Below are 22,918 nucleotides of genomic sequence, written 5' to 3' on the forward strand. Positions count from 1 at the left end.
GGTATAGATCACCCAAAAAGAAAAATTCTCTCATTATTTACTTGCACTCATGCCATCATTGATGTTTATGAATTTCTTTCTTCTGCAATACACAAATGAAGATTTTTAGAAGAATATTAAAACTCTTGTAAATGCTAGTGAATTTCGACGCTCCAAAAAGCACATAAAGGCATCATAAAAGTAATCCATACGACTCTGTTTCTCACCTACAATTATCATATCACTTCTGAAGATATGGATAAAAAAACTAGATAAATATTTACAGTGCATCTGGAAAGTATTTACAGCGATTCACTTTTTTCACTTTTTCCACATTTTGTCATGTTACAGCCTCATTCCAAAATTGATTAAATTCATTATTTTCCTAAAAAATCTACAAACAATACCCCATAATGATAATGTGAAAGAAGTTTGTTTGAAATCTTTGCAAATTTATTAAAGAAAAAAAAAAAAATCACATAAACATAAGTATTCACAGCCTTTGCCATGACACTCAAAATTGAGCTCAGGTGCCTCCTGTTTCCATTGAACACATTGGCCTGAATAGCAAGCGTCATGTCTGGAGGAAACCAGGCACCGCTCATCACCTGGCCAATACCATCCTTACAGTGAAACATAGTGGTGGCAGCATCATGCTGTGGGGATGTTTTTCAGTGGCAGGAACTGGGAGACTAGTCAGGATCAAGGGAAAGATGAATGCAGCAATGTACAGAGACATCCTTGATGAAAACCTGATCCAGAGCGCTCTGGACCTCAGAATGGGGCGACGGTTCATCTTCCAACAGGACAACGACCCAAAGCACACAGCCAAGATAACAAAGTAGTGGCTACGGGACAACTCTGTGAATGTCCTTGAGTGGCCCAGCCAGAGCCCAGACTTGAACCCGCTTAAACATCTCTGGAGAGATCTGAAAATGGCTGTGCACTGATGCTCCCCATCCAACCTGATGGAGCTTGAGAGGTCCTGCTAAGTAGAATGGGAGAAACTGCCCAAAAATATGTCTGCCAAGCTTGTAGCATCATGCACAAAAAGACTTGAGGCTGTAATTGGTGCCAAAGGTGCTTCAACAAAGTATTGAGCTGTGTGTGTGTGTGTGTGTGTGTGTGTGTGTGTGTGTGTGTGTTTATTTTTATTTGTATTTTTTTTTTTTTTATAAATTTGCAAAGATTTCAATCAAACTTCTTTCACGTTGTCATTGTGGGGTATTGTTTGTAGAATTTTGAGGGAAATAATGAATTTAATCCATTTTGGAATGAGGCTGTAACATAACAAAATGTGGAAAAAGTGAAGCGCTGTGAATGCTTTCTGGATGCACTGTATGTCCTTTTTTTTACTAGAAATTCTTCTCCTTGCTCAGTAGGGGGCGATATGCATGAAGAATATGAATCACCAAAAGAACAAGACGAAGAATGTGAATTTGAAAGTTAAAGTGGAGGTTGACTGAGCAGGCAGGATAATTTATATTACAAAAGGACTTAAATATTGATCTGTTTGTCACCTACACCTATCAAATTGCTTCTGAAGTCATTGCTTTAAACACTGGAGATTTGTGGATTACTTTAATGCTGCCTTGTGGGATGTTTGGAGCTCCAAATTTGTGCCATCCATTTACTCTAAAATCTTAATTTGATTTCAGCATTTGAAAGAAAGTCACGTACATCTGGAATGGCATGAGGGTGAGTAAATGATTAGAGAATTTTTGGGTGAACTATCCCTTTGAGTGTCCAAATATTTATTTTTTGGCCATATTTATGTAATATTAGGGACTGTCAAATTGGAAAGAATTAAAGATTACCCATGAAGAATACTGTTTTTAGAGATGCCGGTCATGTTGAATTGCATTTCTGGTGACTTGCATTCCCTCATCTATGTGACAAGATTGCAGTCAGTTTGACATTTGTGTTTGAGTCCACTAAAGACTGGGATAGCTATGGAGACTATTGCCTGTCCTGTCTTTTTGCCAAAGGAATCTGATCTATGTAGATTCTCTACCAAACAGGTAAAAAAAGTCACTAGAAAAGAAATGCCACTATTTACTAAAATGTGACAAGGGAACAGGATTTTTGTAGGACCTAATGACAAAATGTTGGTTGAATTAACTTTGATGGGAAATGTGTGCTGTAGGATGGTGGTGATAGAGATGTGAATGGGGACAGTGAAGTTCAGGTGTTGATGAAACTGACCCCGTGGAGCGGGTGAGCTTGCAGAAGTGTATCCCATGGATGGGTTGCAGACGTGGCCCACAGAAGCAGAGCTGGAGGAGGTGGAAGGTACTGGCTGGTAGATTAATGTGCTCCGGATACCTTTGTAAAACAGCCAGAAAGAGACATTAATAGTGGATATAATTTAAGCTAGATCAAAAGATCACATAATTCTTTTTGCACCTTCAGAGGCCATAAAGAACCAGAGAGTGATGAAAGTACCAAAGGGAACTTCTGACAACCAGGCCACATGGATCATTGATGGCGCAGAGGAAAATGATGTGGACAGGATGGTGTGGACATTTGCGATGATGATGAAATAATGGGAGATGGAATGGATGCAGAAGATGGTGATTATAAATCTCAGGTAAGTTTTTTTTTTTTATTTTTTTGAATGCTGTCTCATTGTAATAGTACTTAACCAGCAGTCACAGGTTTTTGATGAAGTATTTCCTTTTATGTGGTTCCCTCCAATAACCAAATGCTTATAAGCAGGAAATTATTAAGGGTGGTGCGCTACAACAAATCACAAGAGGATTGTAAACAAATATGACCTTGGAAAGAATTTAGAAGAAAAACAAAGCTTTTAGAGATCTGTATGTACACCTCACACCCTAGGTGGAACATGAAATGTTTTGTTTATCTGTTACTATGACACCCCACATGGTGACCAATATAAAGTGAGCTTGGCAAAAGTAGGTTACATTTGTGATATCCAGAATGCAGTACATTCTACTGCATATGCTCTGAATGAACATTTTCATACTGATTAAAGGTCTAAATAAAGTCACGGATGGCTTGATTGATGGAGATGGAGGTGGGCATGGAGCGGGCGGAACAGTGCATATGTGACTCTGGGTTTGTGCACTGCATGGTGGAGAGGCACTGTTTGTTTTCTCAATATCTGCTGCTTGGCCTCAGTGCCAGGCATCTCAACACAACAATAGTGTTTGGAGAGGGAGTCCCGAGAGAAGCCTCCCGTCTTCCTGCTCTTTGGACAGAATTTCCTGTCGAGACTTGCAGAGGTGGCGGCCATTTATTTATACCAGCTGGGCTTGAAAGAGCAAGGGGAAACTGGACATGTATGTATGCTTTGGTCCATTTATTTTCTTTAATCATAATTAGCATGTGTTTGATGTCTTGGTGAGCACCAAAGGAGAGTTTTCAATGCGAGATGTTAACAATGGGGGAAGTGGTACTACAGATGATTACGGAGATTATTTTTATTATGGCACCTGCATTTGTTCTACAGGTTGACCCCACAGCGGGGTGAATGCACACCAGCGGTATGTCTTGTCCCTTTCCCATCTCAGTCACTGCACTGTCTATTTAGTGGACTTCAAAGAAATTGAGTGTTTTGTTTGGGTTTGCTCGACTCTGTGAATGTATGTCTAGAGAAATGTTGTTTTATGCGTCTCTTCCTCCCAAAGGATGCTGGGTCTGAATGTGCTTCTGAAAAATATGAAGAGGAGATCAGTTCCACCGGATGTACCGGAGCCAATCAGAAGTATGACGAAAGCATATTTGAGGTGGAGGAGGGAGAGGAGCTGAGGAGATACTGAGAGGCACGCACAATAAGATGTTCCCAGATGAAGTGGACACTCCATTAGACGTAACCGTCAAGACATGGTAAGATGTCTTTAATTTGCTGCTTGAAATGGGGTGTCTGCGGATCATTTAAAATGATTCAAATGTGTTTAAGTTCAACTTTTTAAAATTAAAGACTGTTAAAAAATCGACCGAAGTCTTAAATGTTGTTTGCGGAGGTCTTAAATTAGTTTTTTGTGTTTTTTGAGTTTGTTTCGGTGGTTCGTAACAGCTCGCCTGGGCGAACTTTCAGGAAAACTTTGTACCTGCTGCTTAACGCCTTACTGTCATTGGTCCACGTCATCTGTAGGTGTGACCTAGAGCTCCACCTACTTTGAGGCCAACAACAAATTGGTCACAAAGAAGTATTTGAGGCCGTTTAGTCAGTTATAGATGCGCTATGTTGTATGTAACTTCTTTTGTTAAAAAATACAATGTTATTATTGAGAGAGTGCAACAAAAATCCCTCTTCCAAACAATGTCTTTACCCAAATAAACTTTGATAAATCTATAATGACGGAGTCTGTAATAAAACCCGATTCAACAACTGCTTGGCTTTTCAGACGAGTACAACTCGTAATTTAAATAATTATTTAAGTGTGTGTGTGTGTGTGTGTGTGTGTGTGTGTGACATCAGTGCTGGACTTTTCACTTGCTAGCACACGTGTGTATTTTTCTTTATAGCGGCAATAATTTATATAAATAAATCCTTTAGTCCTTGGCTTGCCATGGTCATGTGAGCCTTGAAATGACCACTGGTTTGTAACAATGACCGTCTATAAGTTAGTTACTGCCATTGTCTATTTGGCCAGAATATCCTGCAATCTTGCCAAAATTTTGTAATGTCATATATTTCAAAACATCAATGTTTCCAATAAGTCAAAACAACAGCATAACATATGGAACTTACCTGCTCAGATGACACGTTTTCGGATATCCGTCGGAGAGCCGAACTAAACCAAAACAATGTCCTTCCACAAGACACATGCAGTTTTGTTTTAACCGCTAGAGGGCCAAAAGTTAGTGTAGTTTTAAGATCAGTCCACAAACACACCAGCGTGCAAAATTATTAGCAAGCCGGTGCAAACTTGGCTACACCTATACGATAGTTCGCATAGAGACATTTTCCAAGAACATGTCACATGATTTATTTATTCATTCATTTATTTTTTTATTCGTCTACAAAAGTAATCAAATCTACTTAAATACTCTTAAGTGCCCATTCATTCTGTAGTTTGATATGCTCCTTCACTAATGTGCTGTCTAATAATTATTAATACAATTATTACTTAATTACTTATTTTTAAACAATTGTATTTTATCTAATTACACAATGATGATTTAAAAATTTGCTTTAAAAACTAGTTCTGTATGTTCAGGTTCCAGATATACAGATGTCTGAAAATGTTCCGCTCCTCACCATGGGACCCCATGGAGAACCTGCCTACCTACTACTCGCGCACCTACCAGTTCCAGAACTTTGAGCGCATGCATTGGCGAATACTCGCAGAGGCCATGAGCGAGGAGGGAGCAGCAATGGTAAAACATGGTTAGAGTTGTGAAATTCTCTTGAATATATTCTTATTTTCTTGGAACTCTGGCATTTCACTGTTTATCCAAGGAATTTGAGGCTTGTGTTCACTTTATGATTGTATTCTGCTCACTCCTGTCGTTCCTCTTTTCTCCATGCAGGTCGGCTGGTATGTAACACTTCATATTGTGGAGAGCTTCCAGGCTGGAAATCCATTAGTGATGGTGTCCCTCAAACCACAGGAACAGAATGTACTCACAGCTTAGAAAATTCTATAAAAGTTAGTGTCATTATCATTAATATGTCATTTGAAATGTGCTGTTTAGTAGGTAGTTGTGTTTGGAAAAAGTGTAGAACTACTCGGTTTAAAATAATGCACTCTATTCAAATTAATTTTAATCACTTCTTGAAATAATTTTAGCTGTAATTATGCTGTTAGTAGGAAATTCAGCTTTGGTAAAATCACTATCCTGATCTATTTGCAAATGTCGGTGATGCACATATTGGTGTGACCACATCTAACTAACACCGACCCAATCAAGTCCAAAGAGATTCAGAGCGTCAGCCATCTTCCACAGCACACCTCTTGTATTTACAGCCCATAGAGAACACTTGCACTATCTCAGTGAACTCTTTCTAAGAAAAGGAAAAAAAAAACAAAAAACTTTTTCTTAAGCTGTATTGGGGCACTATTGATTTATATTCATGTTACTTCCTCCTAGAGTTGCACTGAAATAAATTCTTGGCCGAACCCGAAATGTTTGGACACAGGGCCGAAATCCGGAAATTACCATTTTAAATTAGACTTTGTTTGGAGTAATTGAACAAATTCTAAATGATATTTTTAGGGATGCACTGAAACCAGTTTTGCTATAACTACAGGTTACATTATAAAATAGAGAAGACAGAAAAGAATTACATAAAAAATGTGTAGCCTACAACTCCTGGCAAAAATCATGGAATCACCACACTTGGAGGATGTTCCCCCAGCTTTTTTCTTCGTAGCAAGTAAACAAATCACAGATATGACAAACATTTTTTGTTTAATTGCTGAGCATTCTGGCTTCGTGAAACATCCCTCAAACAAATTAAATGATTTTTTTTTTTTTATAAATGGTATATTTTTTTCCAGATCAAGTAGAGGAAAAAATTATGGAATCATTCAATGTTGAGGAAATAATTATGGAATCATCAACAAATAAAATCACAACTAGTACTTTGTTGCTCCTCCTCTGGCTTTTATGATGGCCTGAATTATTTGAGGCATGGACTTCACTAATGAAAAACAATATTCTCCAAGCTGGTTCCAACTTTCTCAAATAGCGGTTGACAGATCAGCATTGTGAGATTGAGCCTTGTAATGGACCAATTTTTTCTATTTCCCCCATAAATTTTCAATTGGAATGAGATCTGGACTGTTTGCTGGCCATGTTGATATGCCTTTCCTGAAGAAAAGCTTTAACACGCTTTGCTCTGTGGCAAGATGCATTATCATCCTGAAAAATTCCTTCATCACCAAACCTATTTTCTATCAATGGAATGAGAAAAGTGTCCAAAATTTAAACACCTGTGCATTGGCTGTTGAGGGAATGATTGTCATCTCCCCTGGTCTTTTACCTGACATGCAACACCATATCATAAATTACTGGGGAAATGTAACAGTTTTCTTCAGGCAGTAATCTTTACATGTTTCATTATAACGGCACCAGACAAAAGTTCCAGCATCATCGCCTTGGCCAATGCAGATTCGTGATTTGAATATCACTTTCATCCATGATTGCTTCTCTTTAGCCCACTTTAGCCTTGATTTCTGCTGTTTAGGTGTTCATGCTGGTTTTCGTTTGACTTTTCTATATGTTAATCCCATGTCATTCAGCTGATTTCTTACAGTTCTGTCACAAACATTGACTCCTATTTTGTTGTGCAGTTTATATTTTCAAGACATATTGCTTTGAGTTTTCTATCCTGATGCTTTGACATCTTCCTTGGTCTACACGTATATTATTTCCTTTTGTATCCTTCTCATTTTGTTTATACTTGCACCAAATTTTTGACACCACTGACTGTGAACAACCAACTTCTTTTAGAACTATCTGTGTTGGATTTCCTTGAAGGAGATTTATAATCCTTTCCATTGTTCCAATGCTTCAATTGACAACTCTACTTTCAATTAGCCTAGTCCAACAGCTTGTTAAAATCTGTAAGCACTGATATGGGTTTTTTAATGCCGATACAATGCTGATATATCACACAATTTAATATAGTAAATAACAAACATAACATTAATAAACTTATTTATCACTATATTTACTCAATTTCACACAAAACAAACTGTATCTTGTATTTTAAATGGTAGATAGCAGTTTCTTCAGATTTCTGTTTAGTCATCAAATTTGAGTAATTTATTTGCACATGAAGAAATTGTTAATATATTAGGAAGGAAATTGTGACTCCATTGTGAAAAAGGCCCATCAGAGTTTCTTCCTTCACCAGCTGAGGAAGTTCAACCTGCCACCAGTGCTGCTGAAACAGTTCTACTCAGCAGTCATTGAGTCTGTCCTGCACTTCAATAACTGTCTGGTTTGGTGCAGCTACGAAATCAGACATCAGAGAACAGTTTGGACTGCTGAGCGGATTATTGGTTGCCCCCTTCAAGATATACACTTCCAGAGTGAGGAAAAAGGCTGTAAAAATCACTCTGGATCACACTCACCCAGCCCATTTCCTTTTTGAACTGTTGTGTGTGTGTGTATATATATATATATATATATATATATATATATATATATATATAATTTTTTATTATCTATGCCTTGCTCCTGTTTTTGGATTGTTGTGCACTGGGAGCTCCTGTCACCAAGACAAATTCCTTGTATGTGTAAGCATACTTGGCAATAAATCTGATTCTGATTTTGAAATAACAGTACAGTCAGTAGTCAGCAAACATGGATGGCATGTCCACGTTAGCAATCACATCTACATCTACAAAATTTTTTGGATTCACACTAATTGTACATACAGTGCATGGTGACTAAGACATTTACTTGAAGCACACGTTAAGCACTTTTACCTTGTGCTGTATCTGAAAACATAGGCAGCTGACTTGCTACCCTGATCCATTTTGAATAAATGGAACTCTTAAGGAAACTGGTCACCGAACAGTTTGAAAAATCATATACTTCAAATACATCATCATACTTCCATATACAGCCTCCGGAGGCAGCATTTTCCTGGTTTCAGACACAGCCTTGAAGTTACACTCATGCCCTCATGCGGATCCATCGGCTGACAGTTTAATCGGCCTGGATCGCCTATTTGGAATGTCATGAACGGACCATCATTATTTGTGAATGAAAGGAACTTTTGATCCTGAAGTTTTTATTATGGCTGATAGAATTCATGCTTCAGAGGAAATTATTAGAGGAGCGCTCGATGGAAGAAAACGCTGGATTTTCATGTGAATTACATCTTTTTAAACGAGATATTTGCTGATGGTATATAATACAAGTTTTATTGATATTTGCCTTTTGTCATTAGAACAGTTACAGGGAACTGTTGAGGAGAGACTGTTAGAATATGTGCTTTAGAGGTAAATAAATGAGCACTCCACAGGATACTGGATCTGCTCATGTTGTGTGAGGTTGGTTTATTACATCTGTTTAAATGAGATATGCGCATATTAGCAGACAGTATATGATATTAGTTTTATTGATATTTGCCTTTTTATCATTAGACAAGACAGTTCAAATTTTCAGGGAACTGTTGAGAGAGAGGGAACTTTAACATTATATGCTCAAACGTGCCTGTTGCGGCTCTGATATGCACTCTGTTTAAATGAAACAGTGTTGCACACCGGTCTATTATTGTAGTAACATGATAATAAGATGCTTCACATTCAAGCAGCTGATTTTCAGCACCTTCAAGAAAAAAATCGGCCAAACGGGAAAATAATCTGCCGATTATGAAAAAAATATATCAGTTTATCGGCCTCTGTGGTTATATCGGTCAACCACTAATATGGACTACTTCATTGGAGCTTTTATGCTTTTAAGTCCAGTGAGCTATGTCATGTTGAAGCTCACTGTGAGTGATCACAGTACTTCTTGGGATGTGGACTTAAATGTGCAACATAAACATTAATTTTCAGTGTGTCATCTACCGGATGTAAAGGAGTTTATGCATTTATTAATATAAGTTGCTTTGAATAGAAGTGTCTGCTTAAAGAATATGATAATGCAAACACTCATTATGTACCTCCAATATTACATTTAGAGGAATTCTCTTCCTTCATAGCACTATCAAGCCCAGGACTAGGGTTTATCTGTGACTTCCTTGTACCTGTATTTAGTGAAGGGCACACTTCTTGGTCGGTAAAACAGTACATTCTTTAGTCAAGTCAAGTCAATTTTATTTGTATAGCGCCTTTCACAACATCCATCGTTTCAAAGCAGCTTTACAGAATATCAGCATTAACAGACGATAAAACTGTAATGTCTATAAAGTCGATGAATCATCATTGTGTAATTTAGATAAAATAAGATTTTAATAGTGTTTAAAAAGAATTAAATGATAATTGTATTAATAACCCCAGTGAGCAAGCTGTAGGCGACTGTGGCAAGGAACACAAAACTCCATAAGATGTAGATTAATGGAGAAAAATAACCTTGGGAGAAACCAGACTCACTGTGGGGGCCAGTTCCCCTCTGGCTAACATTATGAATGTAATGTAAATATTAATTATGTATAGGTAAAATCATGGTTTAAAATTATTAAACTAAGTAGGTGTTAAGGGTCAGTGATTAAACATCGATTGTGTTTGAACTGTAAGATTAATGACCAAAGTCTTTGAAGTCCATTAATTGCAGAAGTTCACATAGATGCAATTGTCCTTGTTAATTGGCTGATGAAGGCTTTTGTTGGCAATAGTTAGTCTAAGCATTCCATTTCAAGATCGTAGTCCATCAATAGACCGAGGTGATGCAGGTTGGAGTTGGCATCATTTCATCCTCTGAAGTCCATCATAATAGACTGAAGTGATGTTTGGCTGACACCGGCTGCATTTAGTCATCATCATTCTGCGACATGTAGCAGTGGAGTCCAACATGAAGCAGAAATGGTGATGGATCCAGCCGATTCTGGTGACCTCAGGATAGGAGTCCCGAGGTTGAGACAGGGAAACAAATAAAAAGATGTAAGCATAGATGCCATTCAATTTATTGCAGAGTTAGAGATCATGCTCAATGTTTCTGGTTTCTGGTTCCGGCAGACCCAACTAAAGCAGCCTAATTGTGGGTTGGAGGATAAATTAGGTGTATGCCTGGCTAAATAGATGAGTCTTTAGTCTAGACTTAAACTGAGAGAGTGTGTCTGCATCTCGAACAGTGTTTGGGAGACTATTCCTTAGCTTAGGTGACAAATATGAAAAGGATCTTCCTCCTTTAGTGGATTTTGATATTCTAGGAACTATTAACAGGCCAGAATTTTGCGATCTTAATGAACGTGTTGGAATATAGCGTGGTAGAAGGTCACTTAAGTATTGCAGAGCTAGACCATTCAAAGCTTTGTACGTAGTTAACAGAATTTTTAAATTAATACGGAATTTAACAGGTAGCCAATGTAACGATGATAAAATGGGGCTAATATGATCATATTTCTTGGTTCTCGTCAGCACTCTGGCTGCTGCATTTTGAACCAATTTAAGTTTATTTATTGATCTTGCTGGACATCCTTCCAGTAATGCATTACAATAATCTAGTCTTGAGGTCATGAACGCATGAATTAGTTTTTCGGCATCAGCAACCGAGAGCATGTGCCTTAATTTAGCAATATTTCTTAGGTGGAAGAATGCTGTTCTACAAACATTTGTAATTTGATTTTCAAAGGACAGATTGGTATCAAATATAACACCCAAGTTCTTCGCTGTTGAAGATGATGTAACAGTACATCCATCTAGAGTCAGATTATATTTTAGTGGCTTATTTTTAGAGTTTTTTAGTCCAATAATTAGTACCTCTGTTTTGTCAGAATTGAGTAGAAGGAAATTTCTGGCCATCCAATCTTTTATTTCATTGATACACTCTGCTAATTTTGAGAATTGTGAAATCTCATCAGGTTTTGAAGAAATATAAAGTTGTGTATCATCAGCATAGCAGTGGAAACTTATCCCACGATTCCTGATAATATCTCCCAGGGGAAGCATATACATGGAGAAAAGCAGAGGCCCTAAAACTGATCCCTGTGGCACTCCATATTTTACTTTTGTTTGGTTTGACAATTCCTCATTTACATAGAAAAAGTGGTAGCGGTCTGCTAAATATGACCCAAACCATGCTAATGCAACTCCACAAATTCCAACATAATTCTCCAGCCTATTCAAGAGAATGTCGTGATCTATCGTTTCGAATGAAGCACTAAGATCTAAAAGCACTAGAAGAGAAATGCAGCCGCGATCAGATGATAAGAGCAAGTCATCGGTAACTCTGATAAGTGCAGTCTCTGTACTGTGATGAGGCCTAAATTTCAATCCTGATTGAAATTCTTCATATATACTATTTCTCTGTAGAAATTAACATATTTGGGAGGATACTACCTTTTCTAGTATTTTTGACATAAACGGGAGATTTGAAATCAGTCTATAATTAGCAAGTTCTCCAGGATCAAGTTGTGGCTTCTTAATAAGCGGTTTGATAATTGCCATTTTAAAGTTTCTTGGGACATGTCCTAAGCATAGCGAGGAGTTAATGATATTAAGAAGAGGTTCTAATATTACAGGAGATACCTCTTTTAAGAGCTTAGTTGGTATAGGATCTAACAAACAAGTTGTGGCTTTTGATGTTTCGATAAGTTTTGTTAGCTCTTCATGACCTATGATAGCGAAGGATTGAAGTTGCACATGAGGAAAATTATTAGACACTGTTTTCTGAGGTGCTATGACAGATGATTGCATAATTCCAATTTTATTTCTGATTATTTCAATTTTATCTGTAGAGAAATTCATGAAGTCATTACTCTTGAGCTGTGACGTAATATCTGGTTCGGTTGAGGCTTTATTCCTAACCAATTTAGCCACAGTACTGAATAAACATCTAGGATTGTTGTGATTATTTTCTATGAGTTTACTAAAATATGCTGACCTGGCAGCTTTGAGTGCGTGTTTGTAGCTACAGACACTATCCTTCCATGCACCCTGAAATACTTCTAATTTTGTATTTTTCCACATGCGCTCCATTTTCCGAGCTGCTCTCTTGAGAGCATGAGTGTGATCATTGTACCATGGTGCAGGGCTTATTTCTTTAATTTTCTTTTATCGAAGTTGGGCGACAACATCAAGGGTGCTAGAGAAGACTGCATTTAAGTTTTTTGTTATTTCATCAAGTTCTTCTGGGCTTTGGGGTTTATTGAGTATATGAGATAGATCTGGAAGAGTATTAGTGAAGCTATCTTTAGTGGTCGAATAGTTCTACCTGAACGATAGCGTGTTGTAGATTGAGTAACATTAGCTGATTGCAGTATACAAGAGACGAGGTAATGATCCGAGATGTCATCGCTCTGCTGCAGAATTTCTATATTATCAACATCAACTCCATATGACAGAATTAAATCTAGCGTATGATTATGGCGATGAGTTGGTCCTGTTACATTTTGTCTGACTCCAAGAGAGTTGAGAATATTGATAAATGCTAATCCCAATGTATCATTTTCATTATCTATGTGAATGTTGAAGTCACCAACAATTAAGGCTCTATCTACAGTAACTACAAGATCTGATAAAAAATTAGCAACTTCACTAAGGAAATCAGAATAAGGCCCACATAGATGCAATTGTCCTTGTTAATTGGCTGATGAAGGCTTTTGTTGGCAATAGTTAGTCTAAGCATTCCATTTCAAGATCGTAGTCCATCAATAGACCGAGGTGATGCAGGTTGGAGTTGGCATCTTTTCATCCTCTGAAGTCCATCATAATAGACTGATGTGATGTTTGGCTGACACCGGCTGCATTTAGTCATCATCATTCTGCGACATGTAGCAGTGGAGTCCAACATGAAGCAGGAATGGTGATGGATCCAGCCGATTCTGGTGACCTCAGGATAGGAGTCCCGAGGTTGAGACAGGGAAACAAATAAAAAGATGTAAGCATAGATGCCATTCAATTTATTGCAGAGTTAGAGATCATGCTCAATGTTTCTGGTTTCTGGTTCCGGCAGACCCAACTAAAGCAGCCTAATTGTGGGTTGGAGGATAAATTAGGTGTATGCCTGGCTAAATAGATGAGTCTTTAGTCTAGACTTAAACTGAGAGAGTGTGTCTGCATCTCGAACAGTGTTTGGGAGACTATTCCATAGCTTAGGTGACAAATATGAAAAGGATCTTCCTCCTTTAGTGGATTTTGATATTCTAGGAACTATTAACAGGCCAGAATTTTGCGATCTTAATGAACCTGTTGGAATATAGCGTGGTAGAAGGTCACTTAAGTATTGCAGAGCTAGACCATTCAAAGCTTTGTACGTAGTTAACAGAATTTTTAAATTAATACGGAATTTAATAGGTAGCCAATGTAACGATGATAAAATGGGGCTAATATGGTCATATTTCTTGGTTCTCGTCAGCACTCTGGCTGCTGCATTTTGAACCAATTTAAGTTTATTTATTGAAAATTAGCAACTTCACTAAGGAAATCAGAATAAGGCCCGGGTGATCTATACACTGTAGCAAGGGTAAAGGACGACAGAGATTTTTTATTTATATTTTTCTTTGACTGTGTCACATTAAGCATTATTAGTTCAAAAGACTTACATTTTTATCCTGTCCTCTGAGTAACACCAAAAACTTCACTGTAAATTGTAGCAACACCTCCTCCTCGACCCTTCAGATGAGGCTCATGTTTATAACAATAACCTGGGGGAGTAGATTCATTTAAACTAATATATTCATCCGGTTTAAGCCAGGTTTCAGTCAAACAGAGCGCATCCAATCTATGATCTGTAATCATTTCATTGACAATTAGTGCTTTTGTAGAAAGAGATCTAATGTTTAGTAGCCCTATTTTTATATGATGTGTATTTTTAATTTGTTTGCTTTGTTCAAGTTTGACCTTAATCAAATTTTTTCTAAATGATTTAGTGAGGGTATTGTGTTTCGTAGTTCGTGGAACAGACACAGTCTCTATGAGATATCTAGGTGATACAGTCTCTATGTGTTGTAGTTTATGTGACCTGTGTGACGTCTCAAGGCAGCTAGCAGCTATTTAGGTATACTTGTGATTAGTATGAATAGGTTCCGTACATACTTTATTCATATGATGTCAACCGCCGCTCCACAGTGGTCTGCTACATGTTCTACAGCAGGGGTGAGTAAGGAAGTGTTTATTTCCTCTGATAACCTGCAGATGGGTTTGTAGTGTTCAAAGAATCATTCTATTGAGATCCAACATTAAAGCATTTCTCTTTCGCAGATAATATTCTGTGGTTTAAGCCAGTGGAAGTGCGTACAAAATGAGGACAAAGAGGGAATATCAAGGAGGCATTAGGTAAGAAAACACAACTGGAAGTACATTTAAAGGGCTTTCAAATTTTTTTTTTTTTAATGTTTAATCAATGGCACAAAATTTGCTACAGTCCTGAGGTTTAAATCTTTGCAATTCCCAGTGTAGGCTCAGTTTAGGTGTTTTAAGGGCCAGTGGTGGCTCAGCGGTTAAGGCTCTGGGTTACTGACCCAAAGGTCGGGGGTTCAAGCCCCAGCACCGCCAATATACCACTGTTGGGCCCTATCTGCTCCAGACCCTAGGTAAGTTGTGATATGCGAAAACAACTGCATTTCATTGGCTCTGTACCTGTACTCTGCACAATGACAATAAAGTTGAATCTTTGAATCTTTATCTTCTTTAAGAAATAAATTATGCCCCTAATTCAGAGTGGGAAAGTGAATTGTTGGTAAACAGATTTAATTTTTTTAAAGTGTAATGACATACCTTTTTTATTATTTTAATGTTCCTTGAGGTTCACCTGTAATATTAGTAAAGTATATTACTTTATTAATTTACTTTTTAGCAAAAGTAAATTCTTTTGCTAAAAAAACCCAATAATTTTAACACACTTATTCTGACCCTCTGTCAGAAACGCTCTTGTTTTGGTGCTGCTTGACAATAAATGTCCACTGTTCTGATTTGGTCTCTGGTTTTGACTGATCTGCTCTCTACTTGTCCTCTCACTGTTCACCGCTACTGGGCAGGGCTAAGGAAGTGAAGAAGTAAAGTAGGCATTGATGTGTTGTTGTGAAGGTGGTCAGATGCAACTGTCTAACACAGTGTGACATCACAATGTGGAGGAAGTAGAGAACGAGGCATTTTGGCAGCTTGATTTCAACAAATGCTCTTTGCAGGAAGTTTTGATTTCTGAAACTTACAGTATTGATTTATTGTACAATGATTTACATGTGAAAAGATCAAGGATAATTTAATTATTCATGTCATGACCCCTTTAAATGGAGAAAAGATGTAAGTACTATGCTGGTTATTAGCTAGTTTTAATTGGGGGGGGGGAGAGTACATTGTTTTTTTTTTTATTAACTTTTTTTATTGATTTACACAGCAAACAAAGAAAAGAAAAACATATATAAACAGAATTAACATTTAACAAACACCCCTGTGGTCACACATGAGCACATACACACAAAAAAATTACAATAATCACACACATTAATAACTACACCTCTCTCTTCACTGCCCCACCCTGAGAGCCCTCCAAGAACACCAAATATTTGCCCTATTTCCTAACAAACAAATCCAAATTCCCCAGTCTTCTAGATGACCCTTCTTCGAAAGCCGCCAACCTCCCTATCTCTGAGCACCTCTTCTGAAATGAGGGTGCTCCAGCTGACTTCCATCCACTTAAAACAATTTGTCTGTCGAGCATGACACTGACCCAATTTTTTGTGTGTTTATACTCTATATTGATGACCGCCCCATTGCCTAAAATATAGAGTCTGGGGCACAATTAAATTTTAGTGCCCAGTATGTCACATAAAACTCTGAACCTTCAACCAAAATTCTTGGATCTTAACACACCACCAAAAAACATGGGTTGCTTCTCCATCTTCTGATTGGCATCGCCAGCAGGTGGGTGTGTCTTTAAGATCAAGCCTATACAATCTAGGGGGGGTCCAATAGAATCGATGTAAAATCTTGAATTGCATAAGGTGCACTCTTGTGTCCCTCAGACTCTGAATTAGCAGGGAGTAATACACAGATGTCTCATGACCTTTTCAAAAAGCAATAATCACCACTCCCAGAGTATCTGCCTCTTTAGTACCAAAAATAGTACAGAGCAGGTGGTGCAGCTGTAAAAACCTAAAGAATTGAGATCTGGGAATCCCAAAATTGAACCAAATTTTCAAAGGATATCAACACTCCACTCTCATATAGGTTTTTCTGTCCATAGGGGAATTAATACTTTTGGGTTCAGCCATATGCTCGAGGCAACATTTAAATAAATGTCCGAATTAAACTCTCTGGACACTTTTGTCCATACCGAGTGCAAATGTGAGATAATGGGGTGTAACTTAACTTCTCTGATTAATTTGATAGAAATGCTTTGAAATGGCAAAATAGGGGCAAGACCTTCCTGTTCAATACAAAACCAGGGAGGGCTCTCTCAGGTGGAAGCGATCAATAAGCCAAATGTCTGAGACCGAATGATAATAATAAAACAAAATCTTGGGTAGGCCTAGCCCACCTTTGTCAATTGGCCTTTGCAATTTATGGAAATGTAATCTGGGATGTTACCATTCCAAATGAAGGACTTCGCTATATGAGAGGAGGACATCTACTGAGAGAGATTGTAGCAGGTAGTTAAATTTTGGAATACAATTCATTTTAATAACATTAACCTTCCCAATAATAGATAAATGTAATGAAGCCCACCTGTCCACATTGTTCAAACCTTTTTATTAAAGGGTCAAAATTAACAAATTTGCTGGGAATAAAATACTTAAATACTTAATGCCCTATTTGGGCCACTGGAAGGCACCGGCTGAAAAGCCATAACTGGGCAGCACACTGTCAGAGACAAAGCTTTGGATTTAGACCAATTAACTATATATCCTGAGAACTTAGAAAAGGAATTAATAATTATTTGGAGGCAAGGCATAGATCTAGTAGGGTCGGAGACGAATAATAAAATATCATCTGAGTAAAGCAAAAGCTTATGCGCTACACCTCCCGCCATCACCCCTGGAAAATTATCCTCCTTTCTTATCACAGCTGCTAATGGTTCCAGAGCAAGACTGAACAATAATGAGGAAAAAGGGCAACCCTGCCAGGTGCCCCTATCAGAGTAAAATAATCTGAAATTAATCCATTAATTTGTACCGCTGCTAATGCAGGCCATGCATTTAAAGACTAGGCCTTAAGTGTGATTCATGCCATTAAGAAAACACAGTTTCACAATGAAGACACCCTAAGCCTTTGAGCATCATACATTATTTTGCTGCTATCTAGTAATACCAATTGACATTTTAAAAACACATCCACGCACGAAAGCCAGAACATGAAACGACACCAAATGCTCAAACAAGCCTAATTTTAACTGAATCATGACTGGTTTGTGAAATGAACTTCTCCCGAACAGACATTCAAAAATCATAATTTTTCATATGAATCTAGCAAGGAGGTCTATAATACCTGGAAAAATCAATCTAATAATATTTGCGATTAAAATGTTACTTGCAATAAATTTCATTTCGTTAGGGTACACGGTTATGCTGCATTCCATTCAAGTTGGATGTGGGATATTCCTACTTGATATCTCCGACCATATATGCATTCCATTCTCCGATATTCGGAACTGCAACACTGCCGTTAGTTTAGCAGGGGTTTGACTCTCATTAGAGATGTCTCATAGCAATGCAACTGATAAACAATGCTGCAGCGCTAGCATTTGAGCTTCTGGTGTATGATTATCAAAAGAGATTATAAAGTTTAACTTGTTTCTGCAGGTGTTTGTTAAACAAACTTAGCGGCAAAGACATCTGGACCCAGAGCCTTGCCTGTTGGCATGGCCTTAATTACCTCGCCAAGTTCCTCCAAGTTTATCTCAGAATCAAGATAATTTTTTTGCTCAGTCGTCAGTTTAGGGAGTTCTAATGGTTCCACAAAGTTTCTAATATCCTCATCAGTAGACGAAGATGTGGAACTATAGAGATCAAATCTAATTCTTTAAAAGCTTTATTAATATCAATGGCCAAAGTAAATATTTCACCACCAGCAGATTTCGCTATGTTTTATATATCTAGCCAGAAGTTTTCCTGCCTTGTCTCCCATCTCAAAGTATAATTGTCTTGCCCTGAATAGCCAAAACTCCACCTTCTGTGACAAGGTAGTATTATATCTGTATTTCAATCAAGTCAATTCTCTGAGGCCATCAGATGACATTCGGCATTTCAGCTCTACCTCGGCACTTTTAATATTCCCTTCCAACTCCACGAGTTTTCATGCTTTGGATTTTTTGGTAAATGAGGCATACTGTATGATCCAGCCACTAAGAATCACCTTAAGTGCCTCCCAAGCCACCCCACAGAAGATACTTAAGACCAGTTGGTCCCCATATAAACATTGATTTCAGCCTTTAACACTTGTTGGAATTCAGGATTTTGCAAAAGGGATACATTAAAGCACCAACTATATGATTTAATTTTCTCCGTATGTGGCACCATCTCTAAACTCACCAGGGCATGATCTGAGGCTAAAATGTTTCCAATTGAGCAATCAACAACAGATGAAATGAGGGACTTGGATATATATATATATATATATATATATATATATATATATATATATATATATAAAAACTATTCTTGAGTAAATCTTATGGACTGATGAAAAAAAATAAAAAATAGTCCCCCACCAAATGGGTTCAAAAGTCTCCATATATCTGTAAGACAAAGATTTTTACACATCCTGTGAAGTGTCAATGTTGCTCTAAGGGGCTTACACACTTTTGCTTCACTATGATCAAGGACTGAGTCCATCAAAAGATTAAAGTCTCCTCCCAATATTATATCATGAGGGGTGCCAGCGGCTTGCAACATCCCTTCAAGATCTATAAAAAAGCCCCGATCTTCTATGTTAGGTGCGTAAATATTAGCCAAAACTTTGCCCCTGAATTTCTGCTAAAACAACTTTGCCATTGGATTGCTCAAGTCCGGTGTTTCTATACAAATTTAATGAGACAGAATTAAACAACAAAAGATAATCTATAAAACAAACTCCAGCCAATAATCAGAATAAACACAAAGAATGTGTAGATTCATCCAAATAACTGTCCCGAAGGTGTGTTCCTCCACAAAACAAACTCCAGCCGCTAGGTGGAACAACACACACACAAAAAAAAGGCACTAAATTTCTCAGACAGTCAAATGAATGTTCAGTGAGCTGGACTATTCGGCTGCTACATAAATGCAACATATGACCTAATTACTCCAGTGACTTGCAAGAAATACTTCAAAACCAGCACAAAAGGAATCAAAAAAGGCGCTAAGTTTCCTCAGACAATAAAGTGAATATTCATTGAGTCTGTCCACTAGGCTGCAACGCGAGTACCACAAAATAACTTATACCATTGACTTTATGAAGGACATCGCTTGCTGGGGAAATGTTTATGTTTCACAGTCATCCTTAGCATCTATTCTCAATTTGGCCGGGAACATAATTGCAAAAGTGACCTTCCATTGATGTAAGAGTTTCTTGCATTCCTTCTTGAATTTGCAAAGTCTGGGAACAAGAAAATGCTGTGTTTCTTCCAAGAAAGTTTTACTTTATTCCTCGCCTCGCATAACACGAGATCTTTATTGGATGATCTCAGAAATTTGGCTACAATTAATCGGGCCTGTCTCCCTCAGCGGATTGCCGAGCCGGATCCCTGTGAGCTCGCTCAATTTCCATCTTATTGCCGTTATGTCGAGCAGACTCTGAAAGAGTCTGTCCAGGAATTTCACCATATCTTGACCCTCTTCTGCCTCAGGAATTCCAACAATTAGGACATTCTACAAGTACTCCCGGACATGCTCCAAATACACCTTGGTCGCTATCGGATTAGAAGATAATTCCATCTCCGCTGACTCCAGATAATCTATCCGTTTCTCGACATCCCCCAAACTTGTTACCATCTCAATGAATTTAGTCTCCATGGCAGTGATCGATCGACGTAATACAGCAAGATCCTCCAAGTCAACAATGACCTTCGTCAGCATTGCCGACATGTTCAGCATTTCTCGCCATTCCCCAGACACATCGGTTTATGACAGTAATAGTTTTAAAACTAGCAAAGTGTGCAGAGCTCGCCGTTCAAGCGTCTGAACCTTGCATACATTGTTAAAAATACATGCTTCTGAAATGTTACTTAAATAAAAGTTAAAGTGTCTTATTACTCTCTTTTGACTAGCTTGTCTATTTGTGTGCTTTGGCAGGTACACACGGTCACATGAAGTGTATATTTGACAATCAGCTGCACTCTCAGGACACTGTGTTGATGAACCTGTATTAGAGGGTGTATCCTCGCTGGACCTATTGCCCTTATGTCCCTGCCCTTCTGCCCTGGGTCAAGAGAGAGGAGCCTGAAGGCCTCAATGACATCAACATGGAGTAGAGATAGGAAATAAATGAACTAAAAGTTATGAAAATATAACATGACATTCTCACTGCTTGCCACAGGTTACTCGGATATTGATACTCTGTATTTAATTTACTAAAATAAATATCTCTATTATTTATTTGCTTGTAACAATTAAAAAAACATTTTCCAAAAAGGGTTTATGAAACTCAATAAGGATCAAGTGAAGTCCTTCTTGTGGCCACTAGATGGCAAACATGTACAAAAGTGAAAATGGTTTCTTTCCATAGTGAGAGTTTTACAATCCAATAGTAAATGTCTTTTTGAGGCAGTCTGACTGCAAGTATGGGATTTACATTTTTTAAACGATTGTCAGTGCAAAGTATTATTTACAGTCTCAAGTTGAAAATATGACTCTTCCGATTACTTTTGAGAGACAAAAACAATATTGTTTGTTTGCCTGTGAACACATCCAGGCCTTTTAGGAGTGTGCACTCTATTTATTATATAGTTTGTTTAACAAAAAAGAAAAAGAAAAAGAAAATTGTGTGAACTGAACTAAATTCCTGCTAAACCCCAAGTAAGAGCATCTCTCGTTTTCATGAGGCAGGCAGTGGCAAAAAGCCGCATCTAAATGCTCGTCGTAAATACTGTCATTGCAACCTTTTATTTTTTTCATCATTTAACTCAAACCAAACCCCACGCTGGAATATTATCCCCCTCAAGTATGTTATCCCAACAACAACAACAACAACTGCAAGCCTTACTGTCCTCTGGCTGCCATTGTTTAGAATCGCTGGCAACAAGGATTGATGATTATCACTGGTGAGCCAATGCATAGCACCCATAATTTACTCTGAGCAATTGTAATGCTGCCATATGTTAATGACAGTGAGGCTCTATTGGACTTTTATGGTACAAATGGTGGGCATGGCCATGTTCAGAAGAGCATACTTCTCTTACTATTGCTGCATACTATTGCTAATACTGAGACATTATCATGGAATAATGCCTGTTATTTCACTTATTAAAATAAACAATTAGGCAGTATACAGTGTGTACTGCAGAGTATTTAGTAAGTAGTATGCTAGTATTCCATTCTAAACATAGCCAGTTTGTGTCTAAACTAGCAGTCAGCAGAGTTATTCTCCTTCTATCCTGCTCAAACTCTTCCACCACTCCCTTTCCCTAGTGGTTTCCTGACCTGAAGCCCGCTTTTCACCATCTACACACTCACACTGTGAGAGTGACCCTTCCTTGTTTTCTTGCTGGAACCCCCAAATGCTTTACAGTTTCTCTCTCTCTCTACCCCCTCTCCTTGGTCTTTTGCTCTTCTGAGAAACAATGATTTATGAATTGTAATATTTATCATAAAAAAGTGCTCTTGCATGCTTGCAGCTACATGATTAATTCTCGGGATCTGTTGGGACCACACCACAGACGCATGCCAATATGTCTGTGAAAAGAGAAGGTGAAGCTTTGGGCTGTAAAACCACAATGCGATCCAAGAAATAGGGTATCAAAAGTTCAATATGTACATTTTTATCCTGTGCTGTGAATTTGATTACAGTGGAAAAAGTCAAATAATGATAAATCAATTGCACAAGGGAAATATTACTTTATTACCAAGGGGTGCACTCAAAGCTCTGGACAGTTAAGTCGAGGCACTCAATTTATTTTTGCGTTAATTTTTTAGCCTTAATGCACCTGGGGCATTGAGCGGGGATGTGTTAAACACATCTTGTTTAAAGCTGAATGGGGTGTGGTATGCCTGGCCAAATGTTCATGATCTAGAGAGGAAATCTAATCCTCCCAAGCTGGAGATTGCCCTTACTGTTAAGAAACACATGCATGGAATGTGAGGCCCACCACTTATCAAAAACATAACCATCAGTTTTACGTGGAAACGTTGAATTGTATTTCTGATGATCAAATACAAAATATTTGTCACAGTAAGAGACAAACTACATGGAGGTATATTATATGGCTCTCGTGA

At 37.9% G+C, this 22,918-nt stretch overlaps 1 pseudogene; it reads left to right on the top strand.

The window, feature by feature from the left end:
* Positions 1 to 20,958, top strand: part of LOC127631678 (pre-rRNA-processing protein TSR1 homolog) — a 33,588-nt pseudogene extending 12,630 nt beyond the window's left edge.
* Positions 20,959 to 22,918: the final 1,960 nt, after the last annotated feature.

The sequence above is a fragment of the Xyrauchen texanus genome, chromosome 38 (genome assembly GCF_025860055.1).
Source record: "Xyrauchen texanus isolate HMW12.3.18 chromosome 38, RBS_HiC_50CHRs, whole genome shotgun sequence".
Lineage (NCBI taxonomy): Eukaryota > Metazoa > Chordata > Actinopteri > Cypriniformes > Catostomidae > Xyrauchen > Xyrauchen texanus.